At 41.5% G+C, this 20,771-nt stretch overlaps 1 non-coding gene across 1 annotated transcript; it reads right to left on the minus strand.

Moving 5' to 3' along the window:
- Positions 1 to 20,176: 20,176 nt before the first annotated feature.
- Positions 20,177 to 20,251, minus strand: trnae-uuc (transfer RNA glutamic acid (anticodon UUC)). Its single transcript has one exon. It is a non-coding gene; the product is annotated as a tRNA-Glu (tRNA).
- Positions 20,252 to 20,771: the final 520 nt, after the last annotated feature.

Here is a 20,771-nt window from a genome sequence, read left to right on the forward strand (position 1 = left end):
TGTCCATCCATGTTAACATGTCACCTCCAACACCATGGACTTTGATCGGAAGACTTCACCTTTTGTGAGGTACCTTGTTGAACGCTGACTCAAAGTCCAAATACAACACATGTCCTGGCTCCTCCCTAATTGCTCTGGTTGAGCAATCTTTAAAAAAATAAGAGTCAGAGATGATTTCTCTTTCATGGAGCCTTGATGACTCTGTTTAAGTTGAGTACGATCTTCCAAATGCACTGTTATTATTTCCTTAATGATTGATCCCAATACCTTTTCAACATTAAATGTTTGGCCTAAAGTTACCTGCTGGTCTGGTCCCCTGTGCATCCTTAAAATACCTTTCAGCCCCTTTTACACACATACACACACACATCTCACAATATAACAATTCAAAATAAATTTATTACAAATCTGAACATTAAATAACATGAAATTTGAATCTGAAACATATGTAATAGCACTGGCAATAGTAAACAATCTATTAATTCTTGTGGTTGTCCTTTGTTAAAAAAAAATCAATGGTTTTTTTAAAAATCCAGAATACTTAAAACGACTCAACCAACAAAGATTTGTGGGCTGAAGACACTGTAGACCGAGCCACACATTTCAGCTAAGTGCTCATCACTGCACCAATGGTTTGGATAAATGGTCAATGAGTTTGTTTGTTTCCCCCAAAATGGCTTGAACTTTAGAAATGTGTATCCTCTCACAGACACTCTCTCATTGTTTCATTCACAGTCTCACAGTTATACACACAGACTCTCTCACACAGAGTCACATCCAGATAATCTCTCACAGACTCACACTTCCATTTAGCCTCTCTCTCACAGCCTCACTCATCCAGTCTCACTCACTCAATTTCTCTCTCGCTCTCTCACACACACTCTCAGTCAGTCACACTCATACTTCACAAAGCCACACTCACACTCACTCAGGTTCACTCACACAAATGGACTCATTCACACACATGGACTCACTCTGACATCCCACAATTTCACAAGCACAGTCTCGTCCAGTCTCAGTCTGACACACACAGACACAGACACACAGATACACACACGCACACACAACCTCACAATTTCATTCACACACAACCTCTCTGTGACCTTCACTCACACACATTCTCACTCACACTCACGTTCTCACTCACACACACGGTCTCACTCTCACAATCTCACTCAGGTGCTGCGGTCAGAGATTACACAGTATGCAGCTGGAGGAACACAGCAGATAAGGCTGTAACAGAGGTGCAGGAGAGTCAACGTTTTGGGTTGGGACCCTTCATCAGGACTGGGGAGGTGGAAGGGAGCTGGGAAATAGAGGGAGTAGGGGTGGGGTTGGAGGAAGGTAGGTGGGATGGTGATAGGTGGATGCAGGTAGGGGTAGTGGGGATTGGTCAATGGGAAGGGTGGTGCGGATAGGTGGGAGAGCAAATGGACAGGTTGTGTCAGGTGAAGGAGGTGGGGATGAGAGGGAGGATTGGACATGGGATGAGGCCAGGGTTGGGGAGGTTTGAGACTGGTGAATTCGGTGTTCTGGCCATTGGGCTCTGGGCTTGTGAGGTGGAATATGAGGTGTTGTTCCTCCAGTTGGTGTGTGGCATCACTGTGGTGGAAGTCGCAGAGAATGATATGCTGGATGTGAAGGTTGGTGGGGTGGCATGTGAGGACCAGGGGGATTATTTCTTTATTTTAGCTGGGGTGACAGGTTTGAGCACAGAAGTGTGGAAAATGCAACAGATGCAGTTTAAGGTGTTGTGAACCAACAGAGGCAGGTTGTTGCAGTCCTTGAAGTAGGAAACATACTTCAACAAATGTACATTCCCACTCTGTTGATCCAACATGCCTTCAACAACAGATCTTGTATTTCCCATACTTCTGCCCTCAAAACACCTCCCCGCAATAAATATAAGGGCAGAGTGCCCCTGGTTCTCACATACCACCATTCCAAACTCCGCACCCAGCGTACCATTCTCCACCACTTCTGACAGCTACAATTCGATCCCACCACCAAAGAGATAATTCACTCCCCACCCCTTTTTGCCTTTCGTAGGGACTGCTCGGCCCGCGAATCCGTCAGCTGCTCCACACTGTCCATTTACACCACCACTGAGCCCTGGCATCTTTCCACGCAAACACAGGAGGCGCTACACCTGACCGTACACTACCCCGACTCACCTCCGTCCAAGGCCAAAGGCAAGCTTTCCAAATCTGACTGGGATTCACTTGTATATCCTTTAACCTGGTCTACTGTCTCCACTGCTCCCGATCTTACCTCCACTGCAATGGTGAGACCAAGTGCTGGCTCGGGGACTGATTCAAGGAACATCTGTGCTCTGTACACGACAAACAACAAACACCTTCCAGTTGCCAACCATTTCACACTCCCACTTCCTGGGTGACATATGCATCCAGGGCTTGGTCCAATGACAAGGATCACAACTACACCACTCCATTGATTGAAAACTCCTTCACCTGCATCTCTTGCATTTCTCTCCTCAAACCACCTCCCCTCAATAATAATAAGGACAGAGACCCCTGGTCTTCACAGACCAATCCACCAACCTCCACATGCAGCGTATCAGTCTCCGCCACTACCGCCATGTGCGATCTGACTCCAACAGCAAAGAGATATTTATCCCCCCACCATTGTCTGCCTTTCGTAGCGATCGCACACTCTGTGACACCCTCATCCACTCCACACTTCCCATTTTGGGGGCACTGTCGTTTGTCTATTTTATAAATGACCTGGATGAGGGATGGGTTCGTAAATTTGCAGATGAGACAAAAGTCGGTGGAGTTGTGGATCATGCGAAAGGATGTTGCAGGTTACAGAGGGACATAGATAGGCTGCAGAGCTGGGCTGAGAGTTGGCAAATGGAGTTGAATGCAGAAATCTGTGAGGTGATTCACTTTGGAAGGAGTAACAGAAATACAGAGCAGTAGGCTAATGGTAAGAGTCTTGGTAGTGTGGATGAGCAGAGAGATCTCGGTGTCCATGGACATAAATCCCTGAAGGTTGCCACCCAGGTTGATAGGTTGGTTAAGAAGGCATACGGTGCCTTAAGTTTTATTGGTAGAGGGATTGAGTTTCGGAGCCATGAGGTCATGTTGCAGCTGCACAAATCTCCGGTGTGACCACACTTGGACTATTGCACACAGTTCTGGTCGCCGCATTATTAGGAAGGATGTGGAAGCATTAGAACAGGTGCAGAGGAGATTTACCAGGATGTTGACTGGTAGGGAGCGAAGGTCTTTATGAGGAAAGGCTGAGGGACTTGAGGCTGTTTTTTGTTGGAGTGAAGAAGTTTAAGATGAGACCTCATAGAGACATACAAGACCATTAAAGGATTAGATACGTTGGACGGTGAGAGCCTTTTTCCTCGGATGGAGATAGCTAGCACAAGGGGGCATTGCTTTAAATTGAGGGGTGACAGATAGAGGACAGATATCAGAGGTAGATTCTTTACTCAGAGTAGTAAGGGCGTGAAATGCCCTGCCTGCAACAGTACTAGCCTTGCCAAGTTTAAGGGCATTTAAATGGTTGTTGGATAAACATAGAGATAATAGTGGAATAGTGTCGATTAGATGGGCTTCAGTTTGGTTTCACAGGTCGGCGCAACATCGAGTGCAAAACGGCCTGTACTGTACTATAGTGTTCTATGTTCTATGTTCTAACCCCACCACCCACAGCCTATTCCTCTGCAACTGCAGGAAGTGCTACACTGACCCTACGACTCCCCCTTCATGGCCATCCAAGGCAAATTTTACATGTCCAATTGGGGTTCACCTGTACATCCTACAACCTGGCCTACTGTATCCATTGTTCCCAACATGGCGACCTCAACATCAGTGAAACCAAATGCAGACTCGGAGACCAATTCATGGAGCACCTGCCCTCTGTTCATAACAAATGCAACAGCTCCTGGTTTCAAAGCATTTTAACTCCACCTCCCACTCCCTGAATGACATCTCCATCCTGGGCCTCCTCCGATGTCACAATGATGCCACCCGCAAACTGGAGGAGCAGCACCTCATATTCCACATCAGGAGCCTACAGCTTTGTGGCCTAAGCATGGAAATCACCAGTTTTAAAACCTCTCCACCACCCTGCCTCATACCATGTCCAACCCTCCATCTCATGCCTGCCTCCTTGACCTGACACAACTTGTCCATCTTCTCTCTCACCTATTGCTCTGCCCTTCCCACTGACCAGTCCCCACTACCCCTAGCTGCACTCACCTATCACCATCGCACCTGACTTTCCCCAGCCACACCCCTCCTCTCCCTCTTTATTTCCCGGCTCCCTTCTCCCTCCCTAGTCGTGAGGAAGGATCGACTCTCCTGTCCACTTATGTTGCCTGACCTGTGAGCTTCGTTCAGCTCCACACTGTACTGACTCACTCTGAGTTCACACAATCTCACTCTCACATATAGACTCACACAGTCTCACTCACACAAATGCACGTTCAGTCACATACAAATTCCTAGTCTCTCACACATGATCTAAATCTGACTCTCTCTCACACACACACACAAACACCCACACACACTCACACAGTCTCACTCTGACTGCACACAGTCACATGCACTCACACTCATACAATCTCACTCACTCTCTCACTGACTTGACACAATCTCGCTCACACTCATGGTCTGACTCACACTCTCACAGTCTCACTCTCAGTCTCACTCACACACAGTCTCACTCCCACTCACTCACACACATGGCTTCATCTTAATCTCACTGACTTCACACAGTCTCACTCTCAGACACACACTTACACAGTCTCACTCAGTCAAACACATATCTCACTCAACTACAAACTCCACGTCTCTCTCACACAGTCTCACTCTCTCACTCGCAGTCTCACTCACAGCCTACTCTGATACTCCCATTTTCACAGTCTCACTCACACACTCAGTCTCAGTCACAATCTGACTCTGACTTCACACAATGTCACTCACCCAAACACTCACACATTCTCACTCACACAAACTCAGTCTCGCTCACACACAACCTCTCGGTCTCATTCATACACAAACTCTCATTCTCACTCACACATAGTCTCATACTGGCTCTCACTCACAGATTGCTTTTTCAAAACCAACCAATCAAAACATGTTTGTAATGTTTATGGAAGACAGGTCACAGGATTCAATTATCCAGCCTTTAACCAAAATTTGCTGTTGTGCGAGATGTTATAAAAGGCAGAGAGAAGCACTTTACTCGAAAATCCAAAGTTCATGTCATCCAGGTTGTCTGAAGGCAATCACTGTTTCCAAATTGCCCTATAATTTGAAGTAGAATACTGTCAAGGTCATTTATTCAGATATAGCAGGGTTTTGAACATTAAACAAGAGGTTTTAGATACAATTGAGACAATATGAAACCGTGTGTTCCTTACAGCTAAAACTTCCAGAAACACGAAGATCTTCTTCTGGTGAAACCTGGTATTGTCATGCTCGGAGGCCTATATGTGTACCGATTCCTCAGGATGAAATTATAATTTACGGTTTTATTCATTGCATAATACACATTTGCATTTTGCGGAAGTACGAGCACTGAAAAAAACAGAGGAAAAGCACATTATTATTCACATATGCTTTCATAATATTGATTGTACAGCATCAAACACAGAAAGTTGCAGTGTGATCAATGCAAAAACACTGAGAAAAGCAATCATTTCCTTCAGCATTGAATCGGAATCTTCAAGCTAACACCACTGGGGACACCGAAAACAAACTCAAGTCACTGATCCAGCGTATGACCATTTTCTGAGGGCAATGATAGATGCACAATAAAAGCCAGCTTTGTCAGTGACTCTTGCAGCCAGTGGATTGATTTTTTTTTCTCAGAAAATTGACAGGAATTGCATGCTGCAGATGCATTGGGACTCTTTATCCTAATAAGACATCCTGTTGAACAGAGTCTGGATCGCATGTTTTAAACCACAGCAGAATGAAACCTCTGAGTCCTCTTTTCTACTGCAGAACAATGCTATATCAATGTGAATAATTCTGGGCTCATTGCCACAACCAACTCCAGATGTGTAACCTTCACTCAATACGGCTTTAAGAGTGGTGGGCATGTGGAATGCGCCTTTGGCAGTGATAGTGGAGTGAGATACTTTCGAGACTTTGAAGCGGCCCTTGGGTAGGCCCGTAGAGGATAGTAAAAAGTACAGCGTGCAGGATAGATTGATCCTAGTGGGATAATAGCTCGGCACAACATGGTGGGCCACAAGGCCTGTACTGTGCTGTACTGTTCTATGTTCTATGTGAAGTGGTTCTGAAGAAGGGCTGCTGGACCCAAAACATTCACTCTGATTTCTCTCTACAAGTGCTGCCACACCTGCTATGTTTTTCCTGCACTTCTGCTCTCCAGTATTTGCAGTTCTTGGAGATTTTTTTGGCTTTAGGGCAATCAGATGAAATTCGGTGCACCGAATAATTCTATTAGGTGCAAATATTACCTGTTTACTGGCTTTACATTCATCAGAGATGAATCCTGCTGAACATAGTTGGATGTGTTCAATTATACAAATTGAAATATCTTCAGCATTTTGGTGAAATCAGTGGGAAATATCAATCCCCTTGCAGCTGTTATGATATTCAGAAATAGATTTAGACTAAATTGATGCAAATTCCACTGCTCACCTTTCTTTGATTCGATGATCTGCGCAAGATCATAATCCTGAGGACGGTCGGTTTCAAATCCGAGCACGGCCATTGCTTTCGTGAAGATGTCCGATACCCGGTCTTGGTTAGTCACCTAAATAAAACAATATTCACTTTTCATTGATGCATTCAAAACACACACACAAACAAATGAAATTTGTCAAAGCTCAATTTCCAAACGGTTGAAAAACATAGCTGTTTTCACTCAGAAGACCAATTGGGACATTACACTGAAAGCTGTAAAAGTTACGTGAAGAAAATTAAGACTGGTAGGGCCGTTATTGTAAAACATGCCTTCGATGCTCCATAACCCATAGACTGTGATCAGTAAATGCTGCAATGTGAATAGCAACAGATTCCAGTGCTCAGGTTTACCTACACAGTCAGTTTGAAGTCAGTAAGTAGTTATGAAAGTAGTAATTTAAATAAGCCACTTCCATCCCCTCCCACCCAAAACCCCAATACCATTTGCCTGCTTTTAACATTTATTGTCAACACAGAAAATGGCTCAATGGTTGTTCACAAAGTCTGAAATTTCCTAACACTGTGCTTATATGTATAAAATGGTTCATAAAATTGCTTTACAGTTTGAGATATTTAGCAATTTGTGATTTGAAGACAGTGCAAATATTTCACATTCAATCAATTGTGAATTGCACAGGAATAATATTGGTTGGGCAGGATATTGAAAAGACCAATTTTTTGGAGAAATTGTCTGTTTTTGTTTAATTCTATCTTATATTTGGCGCTCACGTCTCTCAGCTCAAGTTTGAGCAATGACCTGTAAGATGAAATGCACGAGCTGATTTGCTGTTTCTCCTGGAGAACCACAATGTTTTCTGGTTGACTAGACTCATGCTTAATTTCACTTTAATTGCACCGTAGTTCATGGCGAAAAAAAAAATTACTTTGCCAGCCACACAAAGCAAAGATCATAATAAATATATTAACGAACAACAAATTTGAAAATTACCACAGAAGTTGTGGAATTAACTTCCTGAGGAAGTGTCAGATATAGGCAGAATAACAATACGTAAAAGACATTTGGATAAGTACTGAAATAGGAAAGGTTAGAAGGGATATTTTGCGCTGTATGTCTCGACAACTCAAAGTGGTAGAGTCAACTATGACACAATTAGAGGTTATGTTAACTAACATCCCGTAAATTGATCTTTTTCGAATAACTAATGTCTTTTCCACTCCGTTTGTGCAGGCTGGAAACAATTAATCACTGATTTTAGTGATTCATTGGCGATGCACTGGGTTTTCTAAAATATGTTTCATAAAGTAGCACACAAGTGTGCGAGCAAAAACTGAAGCCTGTGGAATGAAATGGGCAGTGGTGGTATAGACACAAAATTGGGTGAGAACGAGAGTGCAGAATCATGAATAACAGTCATTTGCTCAGACTAAATCAAGGAAATGAGGGAAACTGTTTCCTGGCCCCTCTGATACGATGTACCAAGGACAAAATCTGAGGTCATTGGTGAGGAGAAAAGGCCAAAAAAATTGCGAATTCTGCTGTTACCAAACCACAATATCTGAACATGTGGACAAAGCAGATTAAATTGCCTTCTTAAGGGGAACGAATAATTATATGAGACAAAATTTGCAGTGCAGTGGTAAAAAGGACATTGGAGCAGGACAAGTCAGATACTTCTTACTGAAATTTAACACAGACACAATTACCCAAAGTTTTTTTCACTTTGTAATAACGTTCCATGATTCTTTGCCTGGCCTCAAACGACCGTGTTCATTGGCAAAAATATATTCCTTTTTTAGCAGGAAACGTTGTTGCCATTTTTGTTGCAATTTGTTTTGTATTTCACAAATGTCCAATTTGAATAGGTCGTTTGCCATTTGCTTGTCTAAATTCCTCCTCAATTCTTCGGCTGGTTCTGCCCCAGCTCCAACTCTCTGACAACCCAACAAATGTTCTTTTTACCAGGTCATAGAGATGGTGTTTGTAAACCATATTTAAATGCCAGAAGCAATTTCACACACATCACACTGAGCTCTGTGGAGCCACAATCAAAGACTATCACTGATCCCTTCAAGGAAAATTAATGATCAAGCCAAACAAATAATCTATATGCCTTCCAATTTGGCCAACATTCCTTAGGCTTTACTCAACTAGTCAGTTTGGCAATTCTTCTATTTTGCACACTTCTCCAACGCTTTTTTTTGATGTGCTTTCTTCCATGCTCCAGCCTTTTAAATTTCACATGAGTCAAAGACAGGAAAGAAATACTATTCAATGTCTCTGCTAATATTACTCGATTTGTAGACAGATGGGCCAAAGTGCCTGTGGTCAGCCAACTAAAGATCTGGTCCCTCCTTGCTGATTTTTTGCACAGTTAATGGCGTGGGTTAATTTGCGATTTTTCACTTCAATAGTTATCAGCCCATTCCCAAAATGGGGTAGCAGAGCGCTGCACCTTACTATTGACATTTAAACGAGAAATACAAGGGAAATGCAGTCAGGCCTAAAACCTAAACACTGCCAGTGCATCGCAAAACCGGATCCAAATGATGGACTAAGCACACCCATAGACCAAAAAAAAAATAGGCTTTGGCAATGTGGAAAGCAGACAATGAATATGACTGCATGGCAACAAATAGTTTGGATAAAATATTCTCTCGCCTTTCTGTCGATACTGACAGGAAACAACAACAAATACTTAGACTTGCGAAGAGAGAAAACAATCCAGGTACTTACCAAAATAGTTTTAAATTCTTTTGCTTGGTCTTGCTCAAAACCCACACGGATCAGGCAGCTTTCCCCATTTTGTTGGTTGTATCGGGGGCGTGTTGTACTCTCAAACCTGCCTGAGCAAGCACGCTTCCGAGACTTCGCGATGTCACAGTGTGGATTTGATGTCACACCACTACTGCGTGAATCTCCTGTGGAAGCACTGTCCGTGGATTTCAGTGACTGTGGAAGAATTATTTTGTTTGAGAAGACTTTTGGAAACTGTTGCATATGAGATAGTTCCTTCTTTCCAGTTATATTTATTGTTCCACTTCTGAGGAATTACACTCCCACATGTGTTTACTAGCTGTTTAGCCAACGTCAACAGTTCATCACATAGCACACTGATAAATTACCAAGTTAGTTCCTGAAGCACAATAACATTGTGGTCATTTCACTTGACCATTTAAATTGGTGCTTCAATTCTAAGTTTGTCAGATGAACCCTTTGGGACCTCAGTTTGCACTCAGCAATTGAACATTCTTACATCAATATTTATCTGCCCGTTTCACCCAACTATGCACAGAAATCTTGAATCCAACTACACTGTGTACACTGTGTAACGTTAAGGCACACATTTATGGCATTATGAGTGACTGTGAATGGGCCAGTGTATTGTGAGGGTCAGAATGTGTGCGGGACAGTACCACAGACAGAAAGAAAGACAGAGATAGCAACAGCAAAACACATGGAGCCATAGATCCAATGAAACTAGAAGCAAAATCATTCAAGTCACTGCAGCTCTTAGTTTATTATTAATATAGAGGCAATCACAACACTAAACAGGAGAATCCATAAAAGGGGAGAGCGTATTTTAAAACAAAATAATACCACTCCAAAACACCCAAACCTGACCGAATAATGCTTAACCCAATTCTTGGGAGAATAAATTGCTAAAATATCCCTGAGACAAGTCCCCCTGGACATATTCAATAAACATCAACCATGAACTTTGATAATCTCCCGCGATACAACGGTCTTCAGCAGACAACACAATAATCAATAGCTAAAAGGCCAAGGATAGAAGAAAAACAAAACATGCAGTCAAGAGGTCTGCGTGCAGGGAGCTGCATTCCTTTATTGCAATTGCTGGATCAAGGCACAGCCAACAGACTCGAAAGTACTGCTTTTGGTGGCAGTGCACTTCAAGCTGCTGCAGTCATACCCCATGCACTAAAATTTACTGTGCAGAAATTAAAAATGATGTTCAGGATTCAAGATGAAATACTTTCATTGTTCGTGCGATGATTTTTTAAAAAATCACATGTATAGCTTTATTTATGTATTTTTCAAAGTTGTATAAAATATCTAAGCAAAACAAAGCAAATCTACACATCTCAAAAAAAAAGTTAGCTTTCATTTCGTCAGCAAATAATATTTGTTCTGGAATCAGATGCTTCAGTAAACGGCAAAAGTTTGAATTTTGTTGGGAATGGCATAGTTGTCTTGCATTGGTTCTGAAACGAAGTCACCCAACTTTAGCAAGTGGGACCTGCTATGGAAAATTGCTGGCAGCGGCCAATCATGAGGATGCTTCGTGAAGCTGCCTTCAAACTGAGGATTACAGTCTGGCTGAAACCTCAAAATGGCTAACAGTCCATTAGCTCTCAAAAGAAAGGTAAAGTAGATTGGCCAGGCAGTCATCCAGCTCCAGTGGTTGAGGCGCTATCACAGAGTCCTCTTGCATCCTCTCGAAAGGATAGGGTAACAGAGCGAAGAAACACAGAAGAAAGTTAGAAAAGAAAGAAGAAGTAAATGCATCTGGACGGACCAGTGTCTCCGTGAACAACCTATTTTATGTGGTGAGTGCCTTCTTGTCTCACCTTTTCCGGTGGATTTTGCAAAGTGCTGTGCTTTTGCATTTCCAAGTTGCTGCAATCTCCTGAAATTCTGGCTGAAGCAATGCTTTCTTCACAATCGTCACTCTCAGGGGATGTTGGATGCTGAGAGCTTTTAGTTGGTGTGCTGTTTGCTTTAACACCTCTCCTTGAAAACAGTTTGCAAAATGGAAAGGGGAACACATCAGAAATATTGAAACGTCATTACATTCTGGACAAACTTTCAAACAAATTAAACTAGAATGAAGGTATGTTGATGCTGTGAGTATCAGAAGTTTGAATTTTGCCACATTCAACCTGTGACAAATTAATAGTGACGCACTAATACCAAGAGTTAGCATTATTAGTGTTGAATATTGTTCCATTTTCTAATGGTTAGGGAGTATACGGATGGGAGATAACATTTTGCATATACAAGTGGCACAAGAATCTGGACTTATGACAACGTTATTCAACCTGATATCAACCTAGTTCATACAAAAGGGAAAATGTGGACTTGAATACCCACAAAGTAGAAAATCTACCCCAACCTGGCCACATGCTAAGGCGTACATACTTTCTTCCTGAAAGAAGAATTTTGTTGACAATTAAAGTTAAAACAAAGTAATACCATTGATAAGTAATAGAAAACTGTGCACAATACTTTGAAAGGTAGGATAGTGAACTTTTAATCTGGCCTTCAGGAGATGGGTACTGCAATATTTAGAATTCCTATTCAGAACCTTGCATTCAGATTGCACATTTAACACAGAAAATTTCCCAAAACTCTCAAAAGGAGTACTGCAGATGGCATGACAAAAATTTCCCACACTGAAAATCCTGATGTTGGCACATGAGGCATGACATAATACAGGGAGCAGAGCAGATGGCTGCTGAAATGTGAGATTGCAAACTAATGCAGCGTTGTTGATTGCCTCCACTTTGACAATCATATTTCAGCTCCGGAAACTAAAATCAAATCCAGAGAACATCTACACTCATGTAAAGAGAAGATATTCCAGCAAGTGAATAAGTGTTTCCCTTCACTTTCTTGGTTTTGATATAACAGTTGCATGACATAGTCCACATCACTGCAAGGCACAATGCACCAACAAGGCATGGGCATTCCTCCGAAACTCTACATGGGTGTGTGGGGGAAAAGAATATGACTTTGCTGAGATCAGCTCAGTCCTTGACTATTGTACAGAAATATAAAATAATGTCTCTAGCTCAGGAAAGTTACTGAAAAAAATAAGTTTGAAGTCTTTACTTATGCATGCACGACAACACAAACATATACTTTCATGTCAACTTCTACATGGCAATACATTTGAGTTGTCATGTGGAATTTCAAGTCTGAGAAGCATGGCCGATAATTTTTCAGCACAAGTTATTTTTGCTGCCTGCTGACCCACAAAGTAGAACATAGATCTGATTTTTCATTCCAAATTGTTCATCATTGCCAGTTTTCATCTTATCGGACCACAAATATGCAAATTCATTTCACAGTAACAGCTTTTTTGTTTAATTGTCGCTCATAAACAAATTCAATGAGGTGAAATTTAGCCATGGTGTATAAACTTCTGATAATAAATGAGAATCATGAGACAGCAATACCAAGCTCATCACAGGTCCACATTCTACAATCACGGTCAAAGCAAAGAATCTCCATCAATCAGTCTACAATAGACACATTCACAAGGTGAGAAGAGCACTACTATTCCTTGCTTCGCCTCAAGTTAATCAACTTTATCAGTGACTAAAAACATCTCAGTCCCATGAAGCAATAATGAGTCCATATCAAACAAAACCATTTGTCAAGAAACCGATGTACTTATCTGTCTGTCCAATCATCCCTATAATAAAGGAAGTCATGACATATCTGTTGTATTTAACATGGGATACTTACCAGCTGAAGAGCTTAAACACGCTCTTTTTGGGATTTGCTGGTTTCTCCCGTTCAGAGGAAATACTGGAACTGCAGGATGGCAGATAAACATTTTCAGACAAAATTCATTCAAATTTAAACAGATGCCTTTGTTCAATATTCGTATTATTGATAGCAAATCAATCATTGACATGGAAATGAAATTGCATGAATGATAATTTTGCTTGCAAAAGACACATGTTTTCAGGCAGGAGTACATTGAATATTAGTTTGACTAATGAGTGGCAGCAGATTTAACTGCAAACGTTCTCACTGTCGGCACAGTGATCTTTTCTGCTATGTGAAGAGCAGATCAAGATGATAAGAGGTCTTAGGAAGTGTCACCAGACCCAAAAGTTAACTCTGTTTTCTTTCCACGGATGCTGGCAGACTTGCTGAATTTTTCCAGCAATTTCGGAGTGTGTTTTTGAATGACAGCATGCACAGGTCCTTTGGGTATTTTTTTTTACCAAGAAGATAACCCAACAAGTCTTTTTGCAGAACACATGGAATTGAACAAAACTGTCAAACATCGACAGCAGGTGCAGAAAAATTAACAAGGACCAGGCTTGAAATAAAGTGAATTGAAAAAAATGAGAATCAAACTTTGAGTGCCTAAGGTAATAGAATAGGTTTTAATGTGATGCAGAAGTTCGTCTGGGCCTCATCCACACTGTCATGTGAACGTACAGACATTATCAGGCAAACAATATAAAAGTGGTCATGAATCAGTCACGGCAGGTGACTAAAACACCACGTGTCACGTGTAGGAGGTAGTGAAATGAAAGAGTAGCTCTCTTGACCAGTAGCAATGGGAGCAAGGCTTTCTGTTTCTGATTCTTTTCAGACAATCTGTCCGAAAATCAGCCAAACTGTCCCAGAGGTCAAAACGAACTTTAAATACAACTTATGATCCACGCAGACTGAGGTTCTGTCACATATTGTACTTCCTGTTTCAAAAAATATCATGATTGAAGTTGGTTCAAAACTGACTGTACCGGTGTTTGAATTGATGATAATGCCAGGTGCTTGTTACACATGTTCATCCATAGCCTGAGGATGAGCTTAATAGGGAGCTAACAAAGTGTGGAGCTCGCTGAACACAGCAGGCCAAGCAGCACAGATTATTTTAAATAATAACTTCTGTCCACCCACTTATGAAGAAGCTAACTGCTGTCAACTAATGTAAATATTACAAAGCCTGCTCTGTCAAAACAAAAACCAAATTCAGTTTTCTAAAATCTGATCCTTAACCAACTCTGGCCCACCAATGGCAAAGTCATTATTTTTTAGTTGGAGCTTATTTTTGCTTGTATTATTAAAAAGGCACTGTGGCCATCTCTAGATGAGGAAATGATATTTTTAGGCAACCATTTAAAAATACTTAAAAATGCTGACCAATTGTGTCGGCTTGTTACTGATTTTGTGTTCGTAATAGGATTGTGTATTTGAAAAGAAATTCGAACAAAAAGAAACACATCTCAAAACTAGTACAGTTTACATCTGGATTTGTAGATGCACCCAAAGCACGAGGTCTTGGACATGTTGCGAAAATTGGTCACTCATCAAGTCTTTGCATTTTCCTGTTCCCGTTGGCTTAGCGGCAGTACGATCTGTGCTATTATACGCCAATAAAACACATTTTGATACAACACAATGGAAATGATTCATAGAGCAACCGGCTTTATTCTAATATGTCAGAATTCATGATCACAACTTTGAAACCAACGAAAAGGAAGACGATAATAAATTGGCAGGCTCACTAGCATTCAACAGTTGTTAAAATTGTGGGAGATTTTAAAAACCAAACGAAAATATTTTATCTGCACATTCCTACAATCCAGTTACTTACTTGTTATTCTCAGCTAAGTATAGTTGTGTGAAGAACAGGTCCAGAAACTTCTCGTCTGGGCGAATGATGTAACATTGACAAGCAAACTGCATATATTTAAGACACGAAATGATTTCATATTCCTGAACGAACACAAATAAATAACAAGCTGTTAACAAAATGTTAAAATTGCCAGAAGTGTAACTGCTATATCCTACTCAGTGGTACTTTAAACAGCATCAATAACTTTATTCCAACCACACGGTAAATCATGTCACAAAAATATTTCTGCTTTGGAAATAAATGACATTTATGTGACTTTTCAAGGATAAATTTCTGTACAGATTATCCAGGATGGTTTCAGGTCACAAATTCATGATTCAATGATGGATTTTTTTTCAAAGAAGTATTAGGGATTCACCTCAGAACCAGAAGCTGATTTAGGTTGAAGGCAAGAAACATTATGAAAGATCATTTATCCAAGCAAAAGAAATTCTGCAAAGTACAAAATAAGTGGCTGGTCTATCGTAATTGATACCAAGGCAGATGGTGAACATGTTGAGTTAATTTTTCAAAGTTGCGGCATCATAAAATTTACGGGCCATGTGCCGCTAGAAGTTACTGGACTATTCACTTTCAATCACATTGGCTTCTTGGTTGAACCTTGTCACGATTTGACATGTAAAGAGGGGCAGAACTCTCAAAGTCAAATGTTGATAACGTTACTTTTAAGTTGTAAAGTGCATGCCAGTTTTCAACAGATCAGTTGAAATAAACACTTGAAGCATCATCCATGAGAAATGACGGGCTATTTGACAGATGACACTCTGTGCTAATTAAGTGGAGTCACACAGCGTTGGATGCCTATTTTGCATCCCAGCTGATTTTACACCACAGGGCCCAGCTTGGCAAATTCGGCGTCAGTTGTTTCTGATTGCAACCTATTCTATTCATAGGTTAGATTAAAATGGCACCTCAAGTTACAGTTTTGTCAGCAAAACCATGTGACAAACAATGAATTGAACTTTGTATCATGTTAATATTCTCACGCTGTCTGCTGAATGCTGCAGTACAAGACCAAAATATCGTCTGCATGGATTTCCTCTGGGTGCTACTGTTTCCTCCCACAGTCCAAAGATGTGCAGGGGAGGTGGATTCCCATGCTAAGTTGTCGATAGTGCCCAGGGATGTTGAGGTGAGGTGGGTTAGACATGGGGAATGGGTCTGGATGGGATGCTCTTCCGAGGGTCAGTGTGGACTTGTTGGGCCAAATAGCCGGTTTCCACCCTATAGGGATTGTACGATACCCTCAATAGTAACCATGGCAACAGAGATATTTCAGAAGTTGGTCTTACCAAATTCAGAAATATGGAATCAAATGCCCAGTCAGTGATGACCCCAACGGCTGCACTCCCTCACTTTCTGATCTTCCATAAGTAACCGATGCCTCTCTTCTGACGGAAAATTCCAACTAATATGGAGAGATTATTTACTCAGTCTCTTCGATAATGAAATAGCTTCCATTGCACCCAGACTAATTTCACAACATCTTCATTCACAGAACACCAGGAAGGTCCTGGACCTGGTTGTGAATGCTGAAAGGTAACTTGCATCATAACAGCAGTGCAAAAACAGGCCATTTGGCTGAACTGCTCCATGCTGCTCTTTACACTTCTCCCACCATGCTCCAAATTCTTAATGTGCCTCTTTGTGCCCTTTCTGACATCTAACTTTCTCTCAAATCCATCTCTGCTATTCTTCTCAACTCGTCCTGGTAGCAGCAGCTTCTGCAATCTGACTGCTGCGAGCAACAAAGCTTCTCCTGATTTCTTTATTGGATTTATTAGTGATCATCCACATTTAAGATGTAGTTGTGGACTCTTCCAACATTCCCCATCAAGCAGAAAAAGCACAACAATATTGAAAGGCACGCTTTTCCCGTTTCATGCATTTACAAACATTTTGCACAGTACAATCACCTTTCGTCTCTTGTCGAAGTTGATCAAGCCATTCTGTAAGAAATAGACATGAACAAAGAAAATTAATTCAATATATATAAAGGTCAAATGGTACTATGAGATCATGAAATTTAACAGATCAGCAGTGAAATACAAACTCTGTAAACTTGTTTCAATTTTAGGAAATAGTCAAAGGTCAAACACAAATGATCGATCATTCCACCAGGTTTATATTTTGGCCATTACATAGAGCCCTTTGTTCCACTCAAATAGATCAGTACCAAGCTGATGCCATTCTCAGCTGCTCAACTGGACAATAGGCAGTGATGTCCAGCTAACAAATTTACCTGTACTAAATAAAAATGATTCCCACTTTATCCAACCTTTAGAAAAACTAAACCTGTATTCAATCAACTGCAAAGCCTTTTGCATGTTTCTTTATTTACATATTGTTTGATTCGCAACACAAAGCATCACATTATTCTCATCAGTATCATTAATCATACTTATTCGTTTCTTTTATTGCTATGAGCAGCTTGCAATGAAACTGTAACAATAGTGCTCATCAGCAAATAAGGAATCCAAATCTTGTAAAACAGACTTACGAAACGATAATTGGGGAAAGCCGAATCCAATTTTGTTAAGTCCGTGAAGAAAGCTCCCAGGTATGGTACAATTCCCTGAACTACACCCTAGAAAAGTGAGGTGAATTTATTTCATCCATTGTGAACGCACTGTCATATTTCCCAAACATACTACTCCATGCCTTATTTATACCATTTATCATGCAACTAAATCTAATTAGAATCAAAATTTCGGACTCAATTTTTGACACAGTTACACAGTGGAATACAAAGTTAGATCTATAAACGACAGGCAAGTTCGGAGTTTTGATCCCTGATCTGTGAACTGTCAACCAAACTCAATGTTTGTGTAACTTCATCATTTGGAGATTGGAAATTTTCTAAGTACTGTGTGATTTTGCCTGAAGATGGAAACAATTTATCGCACCTGATTTCCAAACGTTTGACTCAGTAAGGTTAACCCTTATTTTCCAAAACTCAAGAATATAATTCTACTCAATGTCTTTTCATAGGACACCTTTCTGACCCCAAGAAATAATTTAATGGTCTCAGACTGCTTAAGGAGCTAAAAGCCTAGGAGATACACCGGAATTGGCAAACTGGAACCAAAACTGACTTTGCGACTGGAAGTATGTGTGATTTTTGAAGAGCATTTTTGCAACTTGAAGCATTCATCCAGCAGCATACCACAGCATAAAGTGATGGTTCTTGTTGTGTGTACATGAATTTTCAAGGCACAAAAGCTACAAGTGTGAACAGCAGGTTCACAGGTGCCACAAGAATTGGCGATGTGGTAAACAGCAAAAAGCCTTAGTCTCCAGGATTACACACATGGGCTGGTTAGAAGGCCTGAAAAGAGGCAAACAGAATTCAATCCTGAAAAGTGTCAGGCGAAGCGTTTTGGGAGGACAAATAAGTCAGGACAAGACATGTTAAATGGAAGTTTTAGAATGTACAGAGAATCACGAGGACCTTGCTGTGCACATAAGCATATTCTTGAAGGCAGGAGGGCCTGTGGATAAGGTGGTAAAAGCACCATATTGGATACTTGCCTGACTATAAGAGCAGACGTAAATAACATTAGTTGAGCCACAGTTAGAACACGGTGTGCCTAGAGACTAAAGCATTTTGCTATTTACCACACCTCCCATTCTTGTGTCATCTGTGAGCCTGATGTTCATACTTGTAGCTTTTGTGTCTGGAGCATTAAAGTACACACAGCAAGAATTATCACTCTACCCTGTGCTACACTGCCGAATGAAAGCTTCAAGTTGCAGAAATGTTCTTCAAAAGTCACGCTTACTTCCTGCCAAAAGTTAATTTTGATTCCAATTGACTAATACAGCTCGGGCAGGAACATTTCAATTATAGAAAGGGGCTAAATTCACCTGGGACAATCTTCACTGCAACAAAGACACTGAGGAGGAACCTGGTTGAGGTTCAAAGAGTTCTGAGGGATTTGGCTAAGCGTTAGGAAAAACTTTATTCCCTGTCTATCAATATCAGGGCTTACAGTTTTAATACAACAAGCAGGCTATTTTGAGGGGATTTGTTCAAAAACTTTTCACCCAGAAGTGGTGGGTTTCTGGAACGCACTGCCTAAAAGGGTGGTCCAGGCAGGAACCCTTGAGACACTGAAGAACAATTTTGATGAACTCTTGAAACGCCATTGCCATCAAAACTCCTGGGTAGGGGTAGGGGTTGTGGAATTTTGTCGGAATGATACCTACAGGGTATCCCAGTTCAGTCCAACCTCCTTCAGAATGGAGTCATAAGCTTGGCTGAATGGGTTGACAAAAACGCCAATAAATGCAAATTCTTTAAAGGGGTAGAAAAACAAAGTTGCTGGAAAAGCTCAGCTGCTCTGGGAGCATTTGTGAAGAAGAAAACTGTGTTAATGTTTTGGGTCTGGTGACCCTTCATCAGAGCTCTATAAAGGGGTCTTGTGGTTCAGTCGTAGCGTCCCTACCGCTGAGCCAGAAATCTGAGTTTGAGTTCCACCTCTGCCAGACAAGTGTCATCATGTGTCACAACATGTTGATGAAGAATGGGCGGGCGATGGGCTAAATTCTACAAAATGGGATTAGAATAGGTGGGTGCTTTATGACCAGCGCAGACACAAGGGGCAGTGCTGCAAAAATTCTCGTCATGTTGCCTCATTCATGATGGCTAACCGAGTTATTGTGTAACCCGGGTTTAGTTCTTCCTTCGCTACACAAAAAGGGAACACCAGATGAGTACCTGAATCTCTGCCTTTGTGAGCGTCGGCATATTTCAATGCTTCAGCCAAGATGTTGTATTGAGATTAAATTCCATTACTCACAGTGTAGACACAGGCCCTTCGGCTCACCAATTTCACACCGCCACTTGAAACATCCCACCCAGAACCATCCCCTACAGCTCACACACCCCTGAACACAACCAGCAATTCAGCATGGCCAACCCACCTAGCCTGCACATCTTTGGACTGTGGGAGGAAACCAGAGCACCGGGAGGAAACCCATGCACACACGGGGAGAATATGCAAACTCCACACAGACAGTCACCCGAGGTTGGAATCGAACCTGGGTCCCCGGCACTGTGAGGCCGCAATGCTAACCACCGAGCCACTGAGCCACCCCAAAATGTGCTGCACTGACCGGGAATCGAACCCAGGCCGCAGCGGTGAAAGCGCCGAATCCTAACCACTGGACCACCAGTGATGCTAACCATCTCTCAAAGACAGCAAGAACTGCAAATGTTGGAGTCAGAGTCAATACAGTGTGGTCCTGACCTGACACGTTGATTTTCTTGCTCCTCTCATGCTGCCTGACCTGCTGAGTTCCTTCAGCTCCACACTGTATTGACTGTTGTATTTATCCATCAGACCATGGGAAATGTTTGTGCATACCTGCCTGGCCTCGCAGATTTACTTCCGTTCAATGTAGAAATATTCTACCCACAACCCAACACACTGATAGATATGCAACAAGCAGCATGGTTATAGCTTCAAACATATAACCAAATATGTTCAATGGCTTAAGTAGCAGCAATGCTGATAACTTCCCTTTAGTTACCCGGAGAACTGCTTTACAGCATAGTTATAACAAAGATACACCATTATGGAAAGATAAATCAGATTTACTTGTAAAGCTTCAAGATTAACTGCTTCAACTTGAGAACGTTTCATTCCAATATTAAACATAAAGGGATGATTACCTTCTTCTTTGTTACTTTCAGTGTTTT

The sequence above is a fragment of the Stegostoma tigrinum genome, chromosome 8 (assembly GCF_030684315.1).
Source record: "Stegostoma tigrinum isolate sSteTig4 chromosome 8, sSteTig4.hap1, whole genome shotgun sequence".
In the NCBI taxonomy this organism is placed as follows: domain Eukaryota; kingdom Metazoa; phylum Chordata; class Chondrichthyes; order Orectolobiformes; family Stegostomatidae; genus Stegostoma; species Stegostoma tigrinum.